Genomic DNA, 20,439 nt, shown 5'->3' with positions numbered 1-20,439 from the left:
AATAATAATGATAATAATAATAATAATAATCATAATAACAATAATAATAATAAAGTTATTTGCTTTACGTCCCACTAACTACTTTTGACCGTTTTCGGAGACGCCGAGGTGCCGGAATTTTGTCCCTCAGGAGTTCTTTTACGTGCTAGTAAATCTACCGACACGAGGCTGACGTATTTGAACCAGGATCCTGCCAAGTTGGGGTGAGAAGGCCAGCGCCTCAACCGTCTGAGCCACTCAGCTGGACGGTAACAGAATTATATCTGAAAAACTAAAAAAAAATTCAATTCTTTTAAGGTATTCTGTTATTATATTTCTTCTCCAGGTAGTTTATAAATGTGCTTATTCATAAATTATCGATAGACTGAAGAATCTAACAATTATAAATATCTCAAATTGTTTTTGAATTGTTTGTTTTAGCGTGAAGATCTGATATTTCCTGATCTGTATATCGCATGTTCCGTTAACTTTTCTTGAATAAAAGTAAGGTTTAGAGGGACTTTCTCCCTCCCCTGAATGGTGGGGTGCGAGCCCTGCTATTGGCTGCTGGCAGAGGGAGAGGCGGCTGCCGTCGGAGAACAGGTGGACGGGGCGCCAGTATATAACTTTGACCCAGTGGTGGGTAGACATCGCTTTGGTGTGAGCTATACCGGGGTCCAGCGCGATAACTCGTCTCTCATCGCTGCTATAGCAGGTAGGAACAATCTACCCCGACTCAATACATTTATTAAACTCCGTCTCTGTCACTTATGGCGTATATATTTAATTCTTGTGTGAACTGTCACATCTTATTACTTTTATGGGTTCTCAGGTTTACAGATACTTATTGAACATGCTTTTATCGTTCGAGATTCGAAACAAAATGCACTAATGATCCAATCATATTTTATAAGGTCACATATTAAAATAACCTCCATAGCCACTAAGGTTGGAATATCAGGAAGGATTCGCTTCTGAGACACAATGCCTTTCAGCGGTCATCCTGAGTTCTTTTTGTACAAAAATGTTCCACACTTCATGCTGTTTTTTTAACACTTGAAGTAACCTCCTCATCCTTAATACAGTTAAATTTACAAGTAGAGATTACAGAAGTAGACACTTCCAGACAGTATTTACATACACCATAAGAAACAGGAGTAATTATAGCGTTATCATCTCATGCGAACTGAAGCTTCAGAACAACAGGAGAAAAGTATTTATGACTATAAAGTATTTCTATGGCTCAGAACGAAAGAGTTACTACTGAAAAATGTATTTTAGAAATTTTGCCATGAATGTGTAGCTTATTTTCACCTCTACAACCTCCGAAAGTGTTACAACAAAGTATCTAATATATTCATGCTAGGAAAACACTTCTGTTTTCAGTGTTCTCTCATTAGTCGCTTTGCTTAATTCTAAAGGGTCATTTTGAGTTGTAATACTTTTCCAGACTATAATAAAGAATGTAAGAATGATATATATTACAATTTTCATTAATGTGTAACAAGTGTATTTTTGAAAGACAATCATTTAAACTGCTAAAAATTTAGACTTTTCTCCTGAAAAATCATGGATTTTGAATTATAACACTTTCGTTCCCGGATTTCGATTTATTTTGGACTTCGCACCCTGCACCAGCCATTGCATGCTTAAGAAAATATTCAATTATTTTTGCTTAATTCTAAAGGGTCATTTTGAGTTGTAACACTTTTCCAGACTATAATAAATAATGTAAGAATTATATATATTCCAATTTTTATTAAAAATGTGTAACAAGTGTATTTTTGAAAGACAATAATTTAAACTGCTAAACGTTTAGACTTTTCTCCTGAAAAATCATGGATTTTGAATTATAAAACTTTCGTTCTCGGATTTCCATTTATTTTGGACTTCTCAACCTGCATCAGCCATTGCATGCTTAAGAAAGAATAATATTCAATTATTTTTGTCGTATGATGAGGTTACCACCAAGTTTTTTGAAACAGTCGCACTCGATCTCCAAATAACATTACGTTGAGCAGAGGATTTGATAATCATACTCTAAATTCATTCGTTCACTTCTATAATTAATGTATGATGTGAATTAAAGCGAAATTGCTTCCGAAGAAAAATTCTGTAACAATGCTGGTAACAAAAATAATTCCATATCGATCTTTGTGATTCAGGTTAGTTTCTCAGATTATGTTAACTCTTCGTGCAGATCATAGACGGGTGATACTAAATCAATGTATATAAAGCAGACCATATTATGTGCGAGAAATTATATTAAAGTTAATAATGGTATATAATGTATATAAAATGGTACGAGTGTAGCTTTGCTGCCTCGTATCCGATTCGGTTCGATTCCGGACTACTCCAGGGATTTTGATTTTGAAAGGGATGTAACGGAGTTCACTAAGCCTTGTGAAGCCAGCTGTGGTGCTGCTATGTCGTTATGAAAGCCAAGAAGTAGGCTGAATATAACATCACACTCACCACGCGTCGCTATAATGTCTGCAGCCCATCTGATTGATCAGAGTCGTTTTGGTTGACCAAGGACATTACTGAACTGATTGTTCAATTAGTAATTATATATTTTCTGAGAGAGTTGACTGCATTCACATAGCTGAGATATGGTAAGCTCGAACACCCCGTCAGCAGCTTTCAAGACAGTTTTCCCATTTTTGCACTAAGAATATGCTGGGACTACGGCCACTTCCTTCCCAGTACTAGTCCTTGCCTATACTTAATTCGCCATATGTTAGTGCGACGTAAAATCACCAGCAAAAATTAACTTATTATATTCATTCATGCCCGCCTCTGCGGTGTAGTGGTTAGGTGTGATTAGTTGCCACCGCCCGGCTTCGATTTCCGGCTATAGCACGAAATTTGAAAAATGGTACGAGGGCTGGAATGGGGTCTATTCCGCCTCGGGATGTCAACTGAGTAGAGATGGGTTCGATTCCCAACTCAGCCATCCTGGAAGTGGTTTTCGGTGGTTTCCCACTTCTCCTCCAGGCAAATGTCGGGATGGTACCTAACTTAAGGACACGGCCGATTTCTTCCCTCTTCCTTGTCTATTCCTTCCAATCTGTGCAGTCGTTCAGTCGTCAGCTTTCTATACTAAAGGCTATGGGCTCGATTCTGATTGTGATCGGTTTGACGGTATTGGTATTTAAATGCGACAGCCCCGTAAAAATGGCTTCCGACATGATATAGAACCTCTGCTGGATAGAATTACATCACTGTAGTGTCAATTAAGAATGTTACCAAGTACGTTAAGTAAATAATCTTATTGTTACACGGTAAGTCAACAACGATCTGCCAACAATCAAGCAAACGGCCACATTCAGTATTGTTTCACTTCGTAGATCATGTGGGGTCAGTTGTTAGGCGAATTAGCTGAGCGGTATTGTCACTGGTTTCCCATCAAGGAAGGGAAGGTTCTAAATTATAGTCAATACATGGCAGGTATTCATATCAGAATGTCACGCACCTGCCGTTCGGATTCCTTAAACACACTAGATACTTACAGGATTTAACCACGTGAGCACCAAACCTCCTTCCCTTTCATTGCCTTAAATATTTCGATGTTTTTAGTGCTACTGCTATTTCAAACGACCCGACACATTATGGCCAACGAACCAACGGCTTTCGAGTTTATGATAACCTGTATGCTGGCTGTATTGACTACTACTACTACTACTGCTACTACTACTAGTGCGTCATAGCTAAGTGGTTTCACCACGGCTTTTTAGTAAGGCAATAGTGGTTTGAATCCCGGTCAACCATGTGGGATTTTTATAATGACAAAATAAGTTAAGTTAATAAATTTCATTATTCGTCCGTATTGAACCAAGATTACAATTTATTAAAATTTTGTATCCACCTTATTCAATACATTAAAATGTTGTTAAGATAAAATTACAACATATATTTTATCAGAACTAGTTTCAACGCCTTTTTTGCGTCATCGTCAGCTGATATACATTTTAGGAAATATTGGCAAACACATAAGTTTATCTACGTCACATAAAACAAATTTTAAAAAACATATTGATGATCTAAAAACCGTGTTAAAATTATATTGTTTCAAAGTCCATATTATCTGAGACTTGCGAGTATTAAACTTTAAGTTGATGAGGTCTGATGTAAATTGGTTTGCTCCCTCATAAATTAACGTGGGTTAACTTATGTGTTTGCCAATATTTCCTAAAATGTACATCAGCTGATGATGACGCAAAAAAGGCGTTGAAACTAGTTCTGATAAAATACATGTTGTAATTTTATCTTAACAACATTTTAATGTATTGAATAAGGTGGATACAAATTTTAATAAATTGTAATGACAAAATCACTTATTTGTGTTTCGGAACCCACGTAAACTGGAGGCCCTGTAGATGGTCGCGAGAAAAAAGTTGGGTGAAACTCCAAGCCTGTTTACTTGCTTGATGGTAATAATTATAACAATAATATCAAGGCAGTATTATTGGACCTTTATGTTTTCTTATATATATATATATATCAATGATATGTGTAAAGGAGTGGAATCAGATATAAGGCTGTTTGCAGATGATGTTAATTCTGTACAGAGTAATAAATACCGGTAAGTTACAAGATTGTGAGCGGCTGTAGGTTGACCTCGATACTGTTGTGAGATGGACGGTGGGCAATGGTATGATGATAAACGGGGTTAAAGTCAGGTTGTGAGATTCACAAATAGGAAAAGTCCTCTCAGTTTTAATTACTGCGTTGATGGGGGTGAAAGTTCCTTTTGGGGATCATTGTAAGTAATTAGGTGTTAATATAAGTAAATACCTTCATTAGAGTAATCACATAAATATGTTTGTTAATAAAGGGTACAGATCTCTGTACATGGTTATGAGGTTCTTTAGGGGTTGTAGTAAGGATGTAAAGGAGAGGGCATATAAGTCTCTGGTAAGACCCCAACTAGAGTATGGTTCCAGTGTATGGGACCCTCACCAGTATTACTTCATTCAAGAACTGGAAAAAATCCAAAGAAAAGCAGCTCGATTTGTTCTGGGTGATTTCCGACAAAAGAGTAGCATTACAAAAATGTTGCAAAGTTTGGGCTGGGAAGAATTTGGAGAAAGGAGACGAGCTGCTCGACTAAGTGGTATGTTCCGAGCTGTCAGTGGAGAGATGGCGTGAGAGGACATCAGTAGACGAATAAGTTTGAGTGGTGTCTTTAAAAGTAGCAATGATCACAATATGAAGATAAAGTTGGAATTCAAGAGGACAAATTGGGGCAAATATTCGTTTATAGGAAGGGGAGTTGGGATTGGAATAACTAACCAAGGGAAATGTTCAATAATTTTCCAACTTTTTGCGATCATTTAAGAAAAGGCTAGGAAAACAACAGATAGGGAATCTGCCACCTGGGCAACTGCCCTAAATGCAGATCAGTAGTGATTGAATAATAATAATAATAATAAAATAATAATAATAATAATAATAATAATAATAATAATAATAATAATAATCTGCGTTTCACAAACTGTTTTCACGGTTTTCCGAGATTCCGAGAGGACAGAAATTTTGTCCCTTAGGAGTTCATTTACCAACACGTATTTAAGCTCCTTGAAATACCACCAGACTTAACCGCGATCGAACTCGCCAGCTTGGGTTGAGAAAGCCAACGCTCTAGCATTTGAGGCATTCCAGTGATAGTATGTAATTTGTAATTAATTGTGGGTGGAACAGGGAGGAAGGACTGTATATTTACATACCGTCGCGGTAATCGACTGCAGCTGAAGTGAGATATTACAGAAAATCACGTCCAGGATGACTGAGAGTTGATTTTTAATGAACTTATTTTCTGAATTGTTAGCTATGACTCAGTGCACTCTGTTCCATTTAAACCAGTTTGAATTTCGAGGTAGTGCCGATCATGGAAGCCGAGTCAACCAGTTGAGGAAGTAGGTAGTATTCTGAACACGGTGATAGTTTCAGTACTTACAACACTAATAGATGTTTACACTCAGCATGTGACCACTGGTATGGTAAGAAAAGCTCTCTGGTGCTTCAATATACCGGTACAAGGACACGTCACCGTGTTACGTATGTGGTTCGACGAGAAAGGGCAACAAATTCTACCACTGCAGAAAGACCGGCTTGAGAATAGAAACGATCATATTCTTCTTCTGCCGCTTTTCCCACACCTGTCAGGTCGCGGTGTGAACTGTATCACATATGTAGATTCGGCCCTGTTTTACGGCCGGATGCCCTTCCTGACACCAACCCTACGCGAGGAATGTTGTCACTGTTGCGTGTTTCTGTGGTGGTTGTTAGTGTGGTGTGTTGTGTGAATATGAAGAGGATAGTGTTGGGACAAACACCCAGTCCCCGAGTCAGAAGAATTAATCAGACGCGATTAAAAACCGCGACCCGGCCGGGAATCGAATCTGGGACCCTCTGAATCAAAGGCCCTGAACGCTGACCATTCAGCCAAGGAGTTGGAGAGAAAATATCGTATTAAGGCGTTTATGGAGGAGAATCCAAACAATCTCAAAGTTAAAAAGAATGCGGATTAGAACTCCGACCTTCAAATTCACAAATGGCAATTATATCGTGTGGTGGCTGATATTATTGAATGAAAACCTACAACGTGTTTTCCAGTCAGTGACCGGGTAAGGGATGGAATGAATGAAGCCCCCATCTTGCGGCGAGGACAGGAATTGTGCCGGCTGTGAGGCCTGTCGCACTCCTCTGGGGCAATGATTAATGACTGACAGATGAAATGAAATTATATTGGAGAGTGTTGCTGGAATGAAAGATGATAGGGAAAACCGGAGTTCCCGGACAAAAATCGTCCTGCCTCCGATTTACCCAACACAAATCTCATATGGAGTGACCGGGATTTGAACCACGGTATCCAGCGGTGAGAGCCCGGTGCGCTGCCGCCTGAGCCATGGAGGCCACTATCTGGTTTTATTCTGATTGTTTAATTTTGGATCAGAGATCGTGGTGAACAATCCCATGTACTGTTTAGTACTTGAGCAAGATGTCATCGTGGTACGGGTCGCGTATCGAACAACTTGTATTCGGAAGATGATGCATTCTAATCGTACCATTGACAGTCCTGAATAGACAGCTCAGCCATTATTAATGTGATTTCGCTACCTACACTCCACCAAGTATATGCTAGGATGATACGATTGTTAAAATTCAAGGACACATGACTCAACTGTAGTCCCCGATAAAACTTTCTTCTCCATTTTTGCTGTTTGACGACATACTAACACTCCAGTTTGTATACACTGTATGTGTTATTATCACTCATTCATAATTTGCTTAAACTTTTAATAAACTAACCCGAAACACGAACATCGTAATGGCAGTACTTTTTTGCTATTTGTTCTACATCGCACCGACTTAGACAGCTCTTATGGTGACGATGGAACAGGACGGAAGTGACCGAGGCCTTAATTAAGGTACAATGCCAGCAGTTTACCTGATGTGAATAGGAAACCATGGAAAACCATTTTTAGGGCTTCCGACAAGAGAGTGTGGACCCACCATGTCCCGAACGCAAATTCACAGCTACGTGACACGAACTGCATAGCGAGTTCGCTCCGTGGTCGATATGTATTTATTATCGATATTATTACACGATCTTTCTTCAGATAGCGTTTGCGAAGATGGGATAGGAATGTTTTAAGACTGAGTTGGAAGTGACAGTGGGATTAAATTTTGGCACAGCTCTAGAATTTGCCTGGCATGAAAGTGCGGTAAACACTGATAACCATCTGCAGGTCTGTCAGTGGTAGGATTATAATGCACCACATTCTGAATGCAAAACTAACAGATACACGACCCGTACCGAACTGAAATATTGCTCAAATAATAAATAGGACATGAGATTGTTCAGTACAATCTGTGGTCCTAAATTAAACAATCATAATACTATCAGCCACTAGGCTAGGCCTATAACAAGAATTCCCCAAATTGAAACTAATATTTTGAAGAAGGATACATGTACGTCGAAACAGCTAAAAGTTTGGCCACTTTATGATAAACTATCAGTTAATGTAATTTGAGAATTTCAAGAAAGAAATCCATTTTAGGGACAAATATAAATAGATCCGCCTCTGTATTGTAGTGGTTAGCGTGATTAGCTGCCACCCCCGGAGGCCCGGGTTCGATTCCCGGCTCTGCCACGAAATTTGAAAAGTGGTACGAGGGCTGGAACGGGGTCCACTCAGCCTCGGGAGGTCAACTGAGTAGAGGTGGGTTCGATTCCCACCTCAGCCATCCTGGAAGTGGTTTTCCGTGGTTTCCCACTTCTCCTCCAGGCGAATGCCGGGATGGTACCTAACTTAAGGCCACGGCCGCTTCCTTCCCTCTTCCTTGCCTATCCCTTCCAATCTTCCCATCCCTCCACAAGGCCCCTGTTCAGCATAGCAGGTGAGGCAGCCTGGGCGAGGTACTGGTCATACTCCCCAGTTGTATCCCCCGACCAAGAGTCTGAAGCTCCAGGACACTGCCCTTGAGGCGGTAGAGGTGGGATCCCTCGCTAAGTCCGAGGGAAAAACCGGACCTGGAGGGTAAACAGATGATGATGATGATGATATAAATAGATTCTATATTTTTCTTTCTTCTAGCTACTGAATGTGTCGCTGGGGTGGGAAAGACCAGGTTTGGAAAGCTAGTAATCGTAGCCTTAATTAAGGTACAGTCTGGAGCATCTAGCTGGTGTGAAAATAAGAAACGGATGGAATACTATCTTGAGGGCTGCTGATGTTGTAGCTCCAACCCATCGTCTCCCGAATGTAAGCATATAATTACACGACTCATACTGCGTGATACATTCGCTTGGTCAGAATCCTTACTTGGCTTAGTGTATACCGTATACTATAAGGGCTATAAGGTGGATGCGGTACACAGGTAATATTGAATTGAGCCAGAAACTGCATGACTTGATTTGCGACGTGAGGCCGGGCATTGTCATGAAGAAGTCGCCACCCAGTCCGAGAAAGCTCTGGTCGTTTCTTTGCAATATGCCTCCTCAGTGTAGCCAATACTGACGTGTGATATGCTGCTGTAACATTAGTGTGAGGGGGAACTGCATGCTGGTAAATCAATGTCTGGTATGCGAAATGCACGTAGTGTCTACAAAATAGAGCATTACTACCAACCTACCGATACGAGAGTGCTGCCGCCTACGGACATTGTACATAAAATCCGCTCTTTTTAAATAGTTGTGTTACAGGTAGGAAACTATCACGGAAGCTACAGGAAAAACTCAGTCTCAGTCTTTGTTGATCAGCCCTCGTATCAACCCTCTTCCTCTTTGTCATCATTGCCATCAATAACGATTTTTTAAATTACAAGAAGATATACCGCAATTCTGTAATTTTATACTGATTAGGGTTTCTTTGACATTCTACTAAAATTTGCGACACAAATTTTTCGCATTTGAGTAGTCTGCTTTTGAATGCTAATACCCTATAACGTCATACATTGGAGATAAGCTCCAACTAATTTTGCAACACAACCGTCAAGGATTGAAATAAGTGCCACGATACTTAAATAAGTACTATCGAAGAACTTTTGTGGAGTGATCATGGGAGATTTCGAGAAATACAACCATTCAAGTAGCCAGAGTCAGCGATGGGATTCGAAGCTCGGGATTCCGAATATTACAGCTTCCCAGCCGTATCGTGGAGTTAGATTGAATCATTCAGATATGAATATTGAGAGAATTTACTTCTGTGTAACCCCATCATCAATTACTTTTCAGTAACTCTATCTCTAATTCAAGTTTGAAATGACAGTTTATTCATTAAAAAAAAATCAAATGTTTTATGTGTACCCGTTAAAGATATCACCTAAGATAATTTGGTACACTTAAACAAATTATATTCTCACAATTTTTGCAAACAATTCTTTCCCTCTCTAACTAGGAAAATGTACCTGGTAAGAAACGGGGCTGTACCTTAATTAAGGCTACGGTCGTTTCCTTCCCACTCCTAGCCCTTTCCTATCCCATCGTCACCATAAGACCTATTCGTGTCGATGCGACGTAAAGCAAACTGTACCAAAATAAGTACCTGTAAGATCCTACATGTACTGTGGACCTCACGGGATGAAGAGAATACAGGCCAATGTGGGAAATATTCTATTGAATATTGACTTCATGGCCGGCCCCGAGGTGTAAGGGTATCGTGCGCGCCTCTTACCCGGAGGCCCCGGGTTCGCTTCCCAGCCAGATCAGGGATTTTTACCTGGATCTGAGGGCTGGTTCGAGGTCCACTCAGCCTACGTGATTAGAATTGAGGAGCTATCTGACGGTGAGATAGCGGCCCCGGTCTAGAAAGCCAAGAATAACGGCTGAGAGGATTCATCGTGCTAACCACACGACACCTCGTAATCTGCAGGCTTTCGGGCTGAGCAGCGGTCGCTTGGTAGGCCAAGGTCCTTCAGGGCTGTAGTGCCATGGAAATACTTTGGTTAGTTATTGACCTCATGACTCAAATGACCAATCCGGTATAACAGTTTCAGGAACTATCAATCAACAGCAGTCTATCGTCACAGTATTGTGTTATCACTTTCGTATTACCGTACCTATTGCATTTGTTTTAACATAAATTCATCAAAATATCGCGCTCAAGAAACATCCTTATACTGTAATATCTTCAGTTGTCTTCAATAATACATTTACAAGATTGTGTTATTTTGATGACGCTGACATATTTGCATAATGCGGCCCAAAGAATTAAAATGCAAAATTAAAACAGCATAGGTCTATGTCCGTGCTGGAAGTTTTGTTGTATGGATAGGTTATGAAATGAAATCTTTGTATTTGATTTGTTTTCATTTGGTAGTAGTGATGATTATTTTTAAGAGGAAATATAACTCGGCAGCCATCCTGCTTTAACATTAATAATGTACCGTTAGTACAGAAGATACAGAAAGCAAGACTGAGATGGTTCGGACATGTAAACAGAATGGGAGAGGAACGGGTAGCAAGAAGGGAATTGGAAAGAGAAGTTAAGGGAAAGAGACCAGTTGGAAGACCGAGAAGAAGGTGGATGGATCAGATATGTAGAGACATTAGAGAAGCTGAAATGGATGTGGCGGAAGTAATGGAGCAGGAAAAGTGGAAGGACAGAAAGGAGTGGAGGAGGCTTGTTAACCACACCCGGGGAACTGGAGTGGGACATTGATGATGATGATGATGATGATGATGATGATGATGATGATGATGATGAAGGAAAATGGAAGAGATCCGACGTTTCGAAAAATGAAGGTATCGGCAAAAGAAATGCTGCTTGTTGTTTTAAGGGGCCTAAGATCTAAGGTCATCGGCCCAAGGCAACAGAAAGACAAGAGCCACGAAGGGCGTGAAAATGAAAGAAGTGGAAACAATGCCAGACTCAGCTAGTGAACTGTGGTTACGCACTTGTAAGGTGTGTTATCATTTCTTTCTTTTATTCTCTATTAACCCGTTTACCGTCCAGGGTTGGTTTTTCCGTCGGACTCAGCGAGGAATCCCACCTCTACCGCTTTAAGGGCAGTGTCACAGAGCGTGAGACATTGGATCGGAGGGATACAACTGGAGATGAGGACCAGGACTTCGCTCAGGTGGCCTCACCTGCTATAATGGACAGGAGCATTGTAGGGGGATGGAAAGATTGGAAAGTATAGGCAGAAAAGGGGAAAGAAAGCGATCGTGGCCTTAAGTTAGGTACCATCCAGGCACTTGTCTGCAGGAGAAGTGGAAAACAACTCCAAGGATAGCTGAGCTGAGAATCGAACGCCCTCCACTCAGTTGACCTCCAGAGGCTGAGTGGACCCCGTTCCAGTCCTGGTACCACGTTTCAAATTTCGTGGCAGAGCCGGGAATCAAACCCGGGCCTCCAGGTCAGGCGGATTTGTATTGACAATAATTATTTAATTTTGTACTTATTCTCAAAATAAGTACAACTCAATCGTCAGTTTCTCTCTGAATAAATTCACTGGCTAATACGTTGCTCCCGAATTTATCGATGAAATACGGAGCTCTCGCTATATTGCTACAGATAACACAATAATTTAGTACCAAATTATGTGTCCTTCCAATATTTCTTCATGAACTTAAACAGTAATAAGCTTCTGTTCTATTTCAAGTTAAATAGCATCACCAAATTCACTTAGAAAACTAAGAAAACAGAGTTGAGAGGTGATCTCTTTACAATGGTAGATTTTTATTAAGGTACCCTTATTCTGAAATGTTTATTTGTCCTCTAGTTTCATAATTCTGCACGTTGGGGTGTTAAAGTATGCCAGCCTTCAGGACAGTAGATTTACCGGCATCGTTTCCAACTCTGGTCGGTTGTGCTCCTCATCTTTCCTCCGTAGCTCGAGATTATGAGATCGACTCCCAGTGTAAAACTTATAACATTCTTTCTGGTGGTACACAACGGTACGCAGTACCCACATCTTTTTAATAAGTCAGAACGCAAATTCAAATTAAATGAAAGAGAAAACTTTGTGATTTCCGTGAATATCTTCAAGAAAATAAAGTCGCGGCCTAAAGCAAACACTGGCCTTAATTACGTCTTCCAGTGCATATGAAAGTATTTTTCTTGGATGGACCTTAGAGTAAATTCATCTCGGCCACTTCTGCTTGTTCGAACAACTACCGTTATGATGTTCATCAGGGTAGTAGGATCCACTCCCACTCAGCTCAGTCCTAACAAATATATGGTCTCATGACCACTCCGAGCTTGTAATTTTGTAGTTGATACCAAAATCAAGAAGTGATATAGAGACGTTGATGGCATGTTGGAGGCTGTGTTAAAAGTGGGAAAAATTGCTGTAACAAAATTTTCCGAACGAGTTCCGGCACCTTTTCTTCCAGCAAAAGAGCACTGCCTATGCATAGAATGCTGCGGAACTGTATTCAGGTTACAATGGCATAATTAGTTCAAGGATGCTTATTTCACATCTTAATTTTTTCACATTTTCGAACAATACGTTCTGAACTATCTCTTTAATTCTGCTTTGACGTAAAACAAATGAACGGCCTGTATAACATTGTGAGTTGGTGCCATGATTTATTACTTTACATTATATTCATTATAAAGTTAGATATACGGAGCTCTGCAACGGGTGTTGACTGATGTTGTGAGCCTGCAGAATGTAACTGAGTACTCCGGCATTTTTTAAAAAAATCATGTTTTAATTTTTCGCATTCGAGGGGACGTCACAGAATATTTAAATTGAAATACTCTTCTCGGAAAGGTATACATTTAATTATTAACATGTTCTTTTTCCGAAATAGACAGTCAACTGCCACTACTGATCGATTTACAACTGATATTTACTGTCGATATCTAGATATTTCGTCTTTTCCGCAGATTAGGAAGGGCCTTTCTCCTATCAATGTAGCCAAATTGATAATAACTTTCAATAATAAATATAATAATAATAATAATAATAATAATAATAATAGTAATAATAATAATAATAATAATAATAATAATAATAATAATAATAATGGCTCTACCCATTAACTATTTTGACGGGTTATGGAGACGCCGCGGTGCCGGAATTTTGTCCCACGGGAGTTCTTTTCTTCTTGAGGCGCCTTCTCCTAGCGGAGGTTGGCGGTCCACATAGCCAGCTCTGGACGTGATGTTGCAGCATGGAAAGCATCTTCTGAAGTGCAGTTGTGCCATCTTCGGATGTCCTTCAGCCATGAATTCTTCCTCCTGCCAACAGACCTTTTCCCCTGTATTTTACCTTCAATGATGAGTTGTAATAGCTGGTACTTCTCGCCTCTTATAATGTGCCCTAGATATTGGGTTTTTCTTTTTTTAACAGTAAGTAATAGTTCTTTTTGTTTCTTCATGCGATGAAGGACTTCGTCATTTGAAATTTTCAGCACCCATGGAATTCGGAGTAGGCGGCGATATAGATACATTTCAAAAGCATCAATTCTTTTTTCTAGATTTTGGTCAAGGGTCCAGCTTTCACATCCAAAGAGAAAATGGAGAATACATAGCACCGAATCATTCGCATTCTTAATTTCACACTTAGGTCCGATTTTGTAAAGAGCTGTTTCATGCTAAAAAATTGCCTCCTGGCCTGTTCTATTCTAGATTTTATCTCTCTCTTGGAATCACATTCCTCATCTAGCACAGTACCCAAGTATTTCTTTTACGTACCGATAAATAATTAACACGAGGATGGCGTATTTGAGTAGGCCTACACCCAAATACCACCGGACTGAGACAGTATCGAACTGCAAACTTGGAGTCAGAAATCCAACCCTCTTCTGTCTGAGCTGCTCATCCCGGCCCTAATAATATTATACCTTAACTGATATACACAATAAAACTGAAAACTCTTTCTGACTTCATCTTTTCATACACACACGAGTCGAAAAACAGATCTACAGTTAAATAGCTGAAAGTGACTGCCCTTGGAACTCGAGCCCTAATTCTTTGCTCTTCGAACATTTTTTGCAAGGATACTAGACACACTAGAGAACGACATTCAGCTCTTGATGTTTGATTGGTTGTCTATGGAGAAATAATCAGGTATGAGCGGATTAATTTTGAATCCGCATTGAGTATGAATCAGCACACGCTATTGGCCAAGTCGGAGAAGATGAATATTGTTAAGGTTTGCTGTTTGCTTTACGTCGGACCGACACAGATAGGTCTGACGGTGACAATGAGATAGGAAAAGGCTATGAATGGGAAGGCAGCGTCCGTGGCAATGGGGTTCGAACCCATCATTTCTCGAATTCAAGTTCACAGCTACGTGACTCAAAGCGCGTACCCACTCACTCAGTTTTGAATCTCAGAAATGACCTTTGTTGAAGAATTCTCCCTAGACAAGTTCGAAATTTGAAGCGACTCTTGTGTGTCGACGGTTCCAGTGCACCAGTCCCGTTATCCCGAGGACAGTTAAATGTTCAACTTTTTTTTTACAAAGCAGATCATTTTAAGATAATCCATACCAATTTCTAAGCCATGTGAGTGGTGTATTCATTTTACGTTCTAATTCTTTGATACCGGGCGAGATGGCCGTGCGGTTAGGGGCGCGCGGCTGTGAGTTTGCATCCGTGAGGTAGTGGGTTCGAGTCCCACTGTCGGCAGCCCTGAAGGTGGTTTTCGGTGGTTTCCCATTTTCACACCAGGCAAATGTACCTTAAGGCCACGGCCGCTTCCTTCCAACTCCTAGGGCTTTCCTATCCCATCGTCGCCATAAGACGTAAAGAAAAATTGTAACACTGCAGACCCTCAAGTTTAAGTGCATTAGAGTTCAAGATTTGTTAATATTATTGGTTTTACGTCCCATTAACAGCTCAGTATTTGATTTACTTTGCATAGCTAATCAGAACGTAACCTCAACAGAGATGTGAAGTCATGATCTTTAATACAGTACTTGCAGTCTTTATCACTTCCCATTTCGTTATCTTTCTATGAGAGTTGTTCAGCACATAACTTTTTTCTTGGAATATTACTGCAATGTAAGACTATATAGTCACTCATTTTGATAAATTATAAACTCTTGTTCTTTTCCAAAGAATGAATTTATCGGTAAAATATAGGGAAGTGCCACGGCGGGCGTGAAAGTGAAATACTCTGTAGTCCTCGGAAACCTAATGCCGTTGGAGTCGGAAGAGTGTATAATCAAGTGCGGCTGTGTAGGAAATGAAACTGGTAGAAGCAATGTTAGGCTCAGCTACGAGCCCTGTGCTCACCAACTCATGGTCCCAAGTTGAGAGCTTCTGTTTAGAATTGTGAATGAAGGCGTCAGCGTCTCAACAATTGTCAAATGGAAGTAGGAAATCGAAATCGACTTTCAGCCTGTTAGGTCATGCTACGTACATATAGTACTTGTTGAAGAGATGCAAGTACAGAACAAAAAAGGCCAACCGGACACCAGTGGAATCCGAACCAACAACCTCCCAATTTCGCGCTGTAGCTTAGATTCTTTCCAACAGGACAAATATGACCTTGGCCACCATAGCTCAATGGTAGAGCAACCAACGCGAACTCGGAAGGTTGTCGGTTCGGATCCCAATGGTATGTGTTTGGCCATTTTTGTTCTGTACTTAACATCAGTTCAACATGTACTATATCTACGTAAAATGACCTAATAGGTTGAAAGTCTATTTCGAATACAATGCGGTCATGAAAATTCAATATTCATTGACTTGGCCCACAACGGGCGATTTGCACGCACTGGTGATGGAAGCAGGGCGAGACCTGTAGCTTAGATCCTTTCCAAAAGAACAAATATGACTTAGGCCACCATAGCAGAATGGTACAGCAACCGACGCGAAACTGGGAGGTTGCGGGTTTGGAACCCACTGCTGTCTGGTTGGCCATTTTTGTTCTGCACTTACATCTCTTCAACACGTACTGTATGTACGTAACACGACCTAACAGGTTGAAAATTTGATTCGATTACAATACGGTCGTGACAGTTCAATATTCACGGAAGTGGGAAACATTTAAAATGCAAATTTTAAATCGTTATCTCCTGATTCAGTTAAGGGGGAGACCTAGCTCAACACGGGGAAAATAGGCCAATATTCATTCGATTGTTATATATGCTATAAAAGTTGTTGACAAATGCTGCACATATCCCAGTATTGACATGCTTTAGAGCAATCAGATGCAAAAATTTCCCGCCTTTTTAACAATATATCACGGTTTCCTTCATAACTCTCTTAGTGATTCACAGATAATTATGTTTTATACAGAGTTTCCTCCCATAGTGTTGTACTACAATCTGTACCTCATTCAGATCAATAGGATGTAAATTAGATTTTATATAACATATTTATTTACAAAAATATTAATATTGTCTGGTGCTCGGAATAAAAACCCGACAAAAAATGCAAATCACCGTCTATGTTAATGATTGAGGTTCATTTCGTAGCTGGAGGTTTGATACACACTTTAGAAAAGGAAAAGTACGAAAATTCTTATAAACTTGGAATTTATAAGGGAAACAGTGATGTATTGTTAAAAAGACGGGGAATTGTGAACATTTTATTTTAAAATATTAAAATTATTAAAAATCTGACATTTTTGAAGTTGCTTCTGGTTGCCGGGAAGCATGCCAACACTGGGATATATGAAGCAATTGTCAACAACAATTGTAGCATATTTAACAATCGAATGAATATTAACCTAATTTTCCCTTTGTTGAGCTGGTTTCCCCCCCTTAATACTTGCCGTATTATCTAGTGCTTAAACGTCCTGAACTTCCCTGGAAACTGTATGTCACAAAAAATGAAAATTATCATTACGAAACTTGTGATTTTTGGAGTTTCACGGAGGAAGTATTACGTCTCTCAGATATAAGATTGCAGACGCCAAATCTATGAAAAGGTTTATTAGCTCTCTCGGAAAGACGGCCATCTCACTAATGAGGTGTATTAATATTTGATACGCTCTCTTATTGCATTACTACTGTAATCTCAGTAACATAGCGAGAAGACATTCAGTAAATTTAATCGAAGTTGTCCACCGACCTTTTGAGACAATTTAATTAGAGTGTCCTTGAAGCTCTCGTAGTTGAAACGAGGTAGTCAGTTTGAAAGTTTGTGTGAGCAAAACAGCAAGTCTTTTAGTTTTGTGTCGTGGGAGAGTTCGAAGTCAAATGCTTGCAATAAATACAAGAAGTGTACCAGGTAATATATTTCTCTCAAGGAAGGTGCTAAAAAGTCAATTACATTTCGAGACCAAGTGCAGTACTGTCGCATGTGAAGTTTCCTGTCTGCAGTTTGAACGTAGAATAGTTTCTTTCTGCGGATCTAATTTAAAAAGTAATGCAAGGACAGCGTTACCAATTGACGGATAGCGCATACGCATACTCTGGCGTGGTCATTTGTCTATTAGGGCATCAGTCTGAAGGCTGGCTGGATCCTCAAATAAAACCACCGAAGGTTATGCGGTTACAGGGAAACCGAAAAAATAAACAAAGGCAGCACCAAATATGAGACATACTAGGAAGAATGTGGAATAAGATAGTTTGCCATTGCTTTCCTCGCTGGGTCGGAAAGTACTGTTGCAGCATAACGAACCCACTGAGTAGTGCTTTTCGTAACTCTCAGATGCACTACCCATACCCCGTATGATATTAATTACTCAACACCAGCCATATCTTAGCAGCTTTCATGCTGGCACAGATTAAAAGAGACAGAGAGTTCGGTGGGAGCTACATTTTGGTCTGGCCTATGCCAAGAGACAGATGAAATGGTTACCGTAAATCACTGTTAAGTGTAACTTCAGAATGTGAAAAATAAGCCTGTTTATAAATTACATGTTTCCTTTATCTATTTGTACACGCTGGACACTTTTAGGGCAAACAATAATTGCCTATTGGCTATTGGTTAGGACAAAAAATAATTGTCTATTGGCGTTGCCACAGAGAGCACGAAACTCTTGCCCATGTCCTGGGTGCCTGTCCTCATGGGGAGGTTTTGAGAAATTCCCGCCATCATTCAATAGCCCTACGACAGATGATCGCAAACTCAATGAGAGATCACGGTTTCACAGTGCACGAAGAGGTTTCTGGCCTACCTACTGATGGGAGCGTTTCAACCAGCTAGCAAGCAAGGACTGATCTTAGATTCCACAATACACTTCGAATCGCATATTGGCCAGGCCGAAGAGGTGGACGCCGAGAAGAAGTCGATTTATCAGCCAACCGTATACTACTATAAAGACAAATATCTCCGTCCATGGACTCATGATCGGAGCTCGAGGCACAATCCCTAAATGTCTTGTACAGCTATGCGATTCTCTCGGTCTCAACTAGACACGACTTCACGACATCGCTATCGCCGCAATACGAGGTTCAATAACCACACCCCACAATTATCTACAGGATGTCCCAAACAAGACAACACTTAGTATGTTGTGCGGTAAGGCAAACTGATCCGTTTTCAAGAAGGAATCCATATCCAGAAACGCACGGCTTGGACTCTGTAGCGTATTGAAGTGTGAGATGGGTGTGAGTTCCGCATGTCGTCAATAAACCCAACATGAGTAGCACATAGGGCTCATTTCAAACTGGGTTCGAACTGTGCACCTCTTATATCGGCGGTGCTGAGCCTCACGCACATGACCCAATACGTGCGATTGTCTTTGAAGAATTTCAATCGCACCATGGACTCGAGCAATAAGGTCCTCCGCTTTCGTTACAGGAGTGTCATACACCATACTCTTCATACTACCTACGTGGAACTGTCCGGCTTCTGTTAGTCGTCTCTCGATGGGCGCGAACGTGGAATGATGTTGGGTACGTCTGTTTGGAAAACGTTCCACATACAATCTTGCAGCAGCTCTGCCACCGCAATCCGCTTTGTCGTATGCAAGCATCATGCCGGTCATTTCCGGAGCTATGTACTGGTACATGTCACAAAGCTGTTAACAACGATGCTGCACTGGCAGACTACAGCACACAAGTAACGCAATAGGATGCGCATCAAGGACTATGTGGATGAATGTAGCGCATGCGCAGGAATGTTATTAGGCTGACGTCGTCCATGCGCAATACACACGTGGCTAGAGGATTGCATACCCTTCGTACTAAGACACCAAATCGGAACAAATTGTCACAACTGCTCTCAGACATCGACACTCTCCAGCGCTTAACCGTGCATTTCCGGATAGGGGCTCCTTCTTGAAAATCGATCAGTCCGCCATCCCACATAACATACTAAGCCTTGTCGGTGATTTTTGGAACACCCTGTATATAGCATTTGACGAACCGTACATCATGCCACATTCCGATTTTTTTCTGAACCTTGTGATTGTTCTTATTTCTATCTGGCCCAATGGCGAATTCACCAAGGACTTGGAAGACATAACATTGTGTAGTCGATACACTTTGAACTTTTGCCAGCCTGCTCATGGGGGGAGTTGTATTAATAATAATAAATACTACACATTTTAGGCAGTTGTATAATATGTATATAAGATCCAAGCTTTGGTACGTTGGCACTTGAAATAAGCGGAAGTTCCTCAAAAGAGGAATGACTATAGTCGGGGGGATGTACTCACTACTGCGTGTTTCTGTGGTCGTTTGTCGTCCGATGTGTTGTATGCATTTGAAGATGTATATTGAGACGAACACAAACACCCAGTCTCCGAGATATAGAAATTTACAGTAGCGATTAAAATCCCCGGCTCAGCCGGGAATCGTACCCGTGGCTCCCTAAACGGAAGGCCGCTATGCCGACTGTTCAGCCAAACCGCAGGACGGAGCAGATAACTTAACATACATGTTTTATTAAGGTTTCGCAAAAGAAAAGCTGTAATTAAGGAATATGAGTTTTGGTCCGTTATTATTTTCATTTTCTTCCTCATTTATCCTTCAGTACTGCCAAACTCCGCAGACTTTGCAGGGGAACTCGCCCTACTCTTCTACCTCGCTTTTGTTGTAGTTTGAATTTTCTGTATTACCTCTGAAGACAGAAATACATAATATTGCGTGCACGTT

General features: G+C 40.6%; 1 protein-coding gene across 1 annotated transcript in view; it reads left to right on the top strand.

The window, feature by feature from the left end:
• The first annotated feature begins 619 nt into the window (after positions 1-619).
• Positions 620-20,439, top strand: part of LOC136858547 (uncharacterized) — a 152,274-nt gene continuing 132,454 nt past the window's right edge. Inside the window, exon 1 of the mRNA XM_067138165.2 lies at positions 620-694. The gene's annotated coding sequence lies outside the window, so the exon portion shown is untranslated. The remainder of the gene's footprint in view (positions 695-20,439) is intronic.

Source organism: Anabrus simplex, chromosome 1 (genome assembly GCF_040414725.1).
Source record: "Anabrus simplex isolate iqAnaSimp1 chromosome 1, ASM4041472v1, whole genome shotgun sequence".
NCBI lineage: Eukaryota > Metazoa > Arthropoda > Insecta > Orthoptera > Tettigoniidae > Anabrus > Anabrus simplex.
The sequence above is the reverse complement of the archived record's forward strand: the minus strand, read 5'-3'. Positions and strand labels throughout refer to the sequence as shown.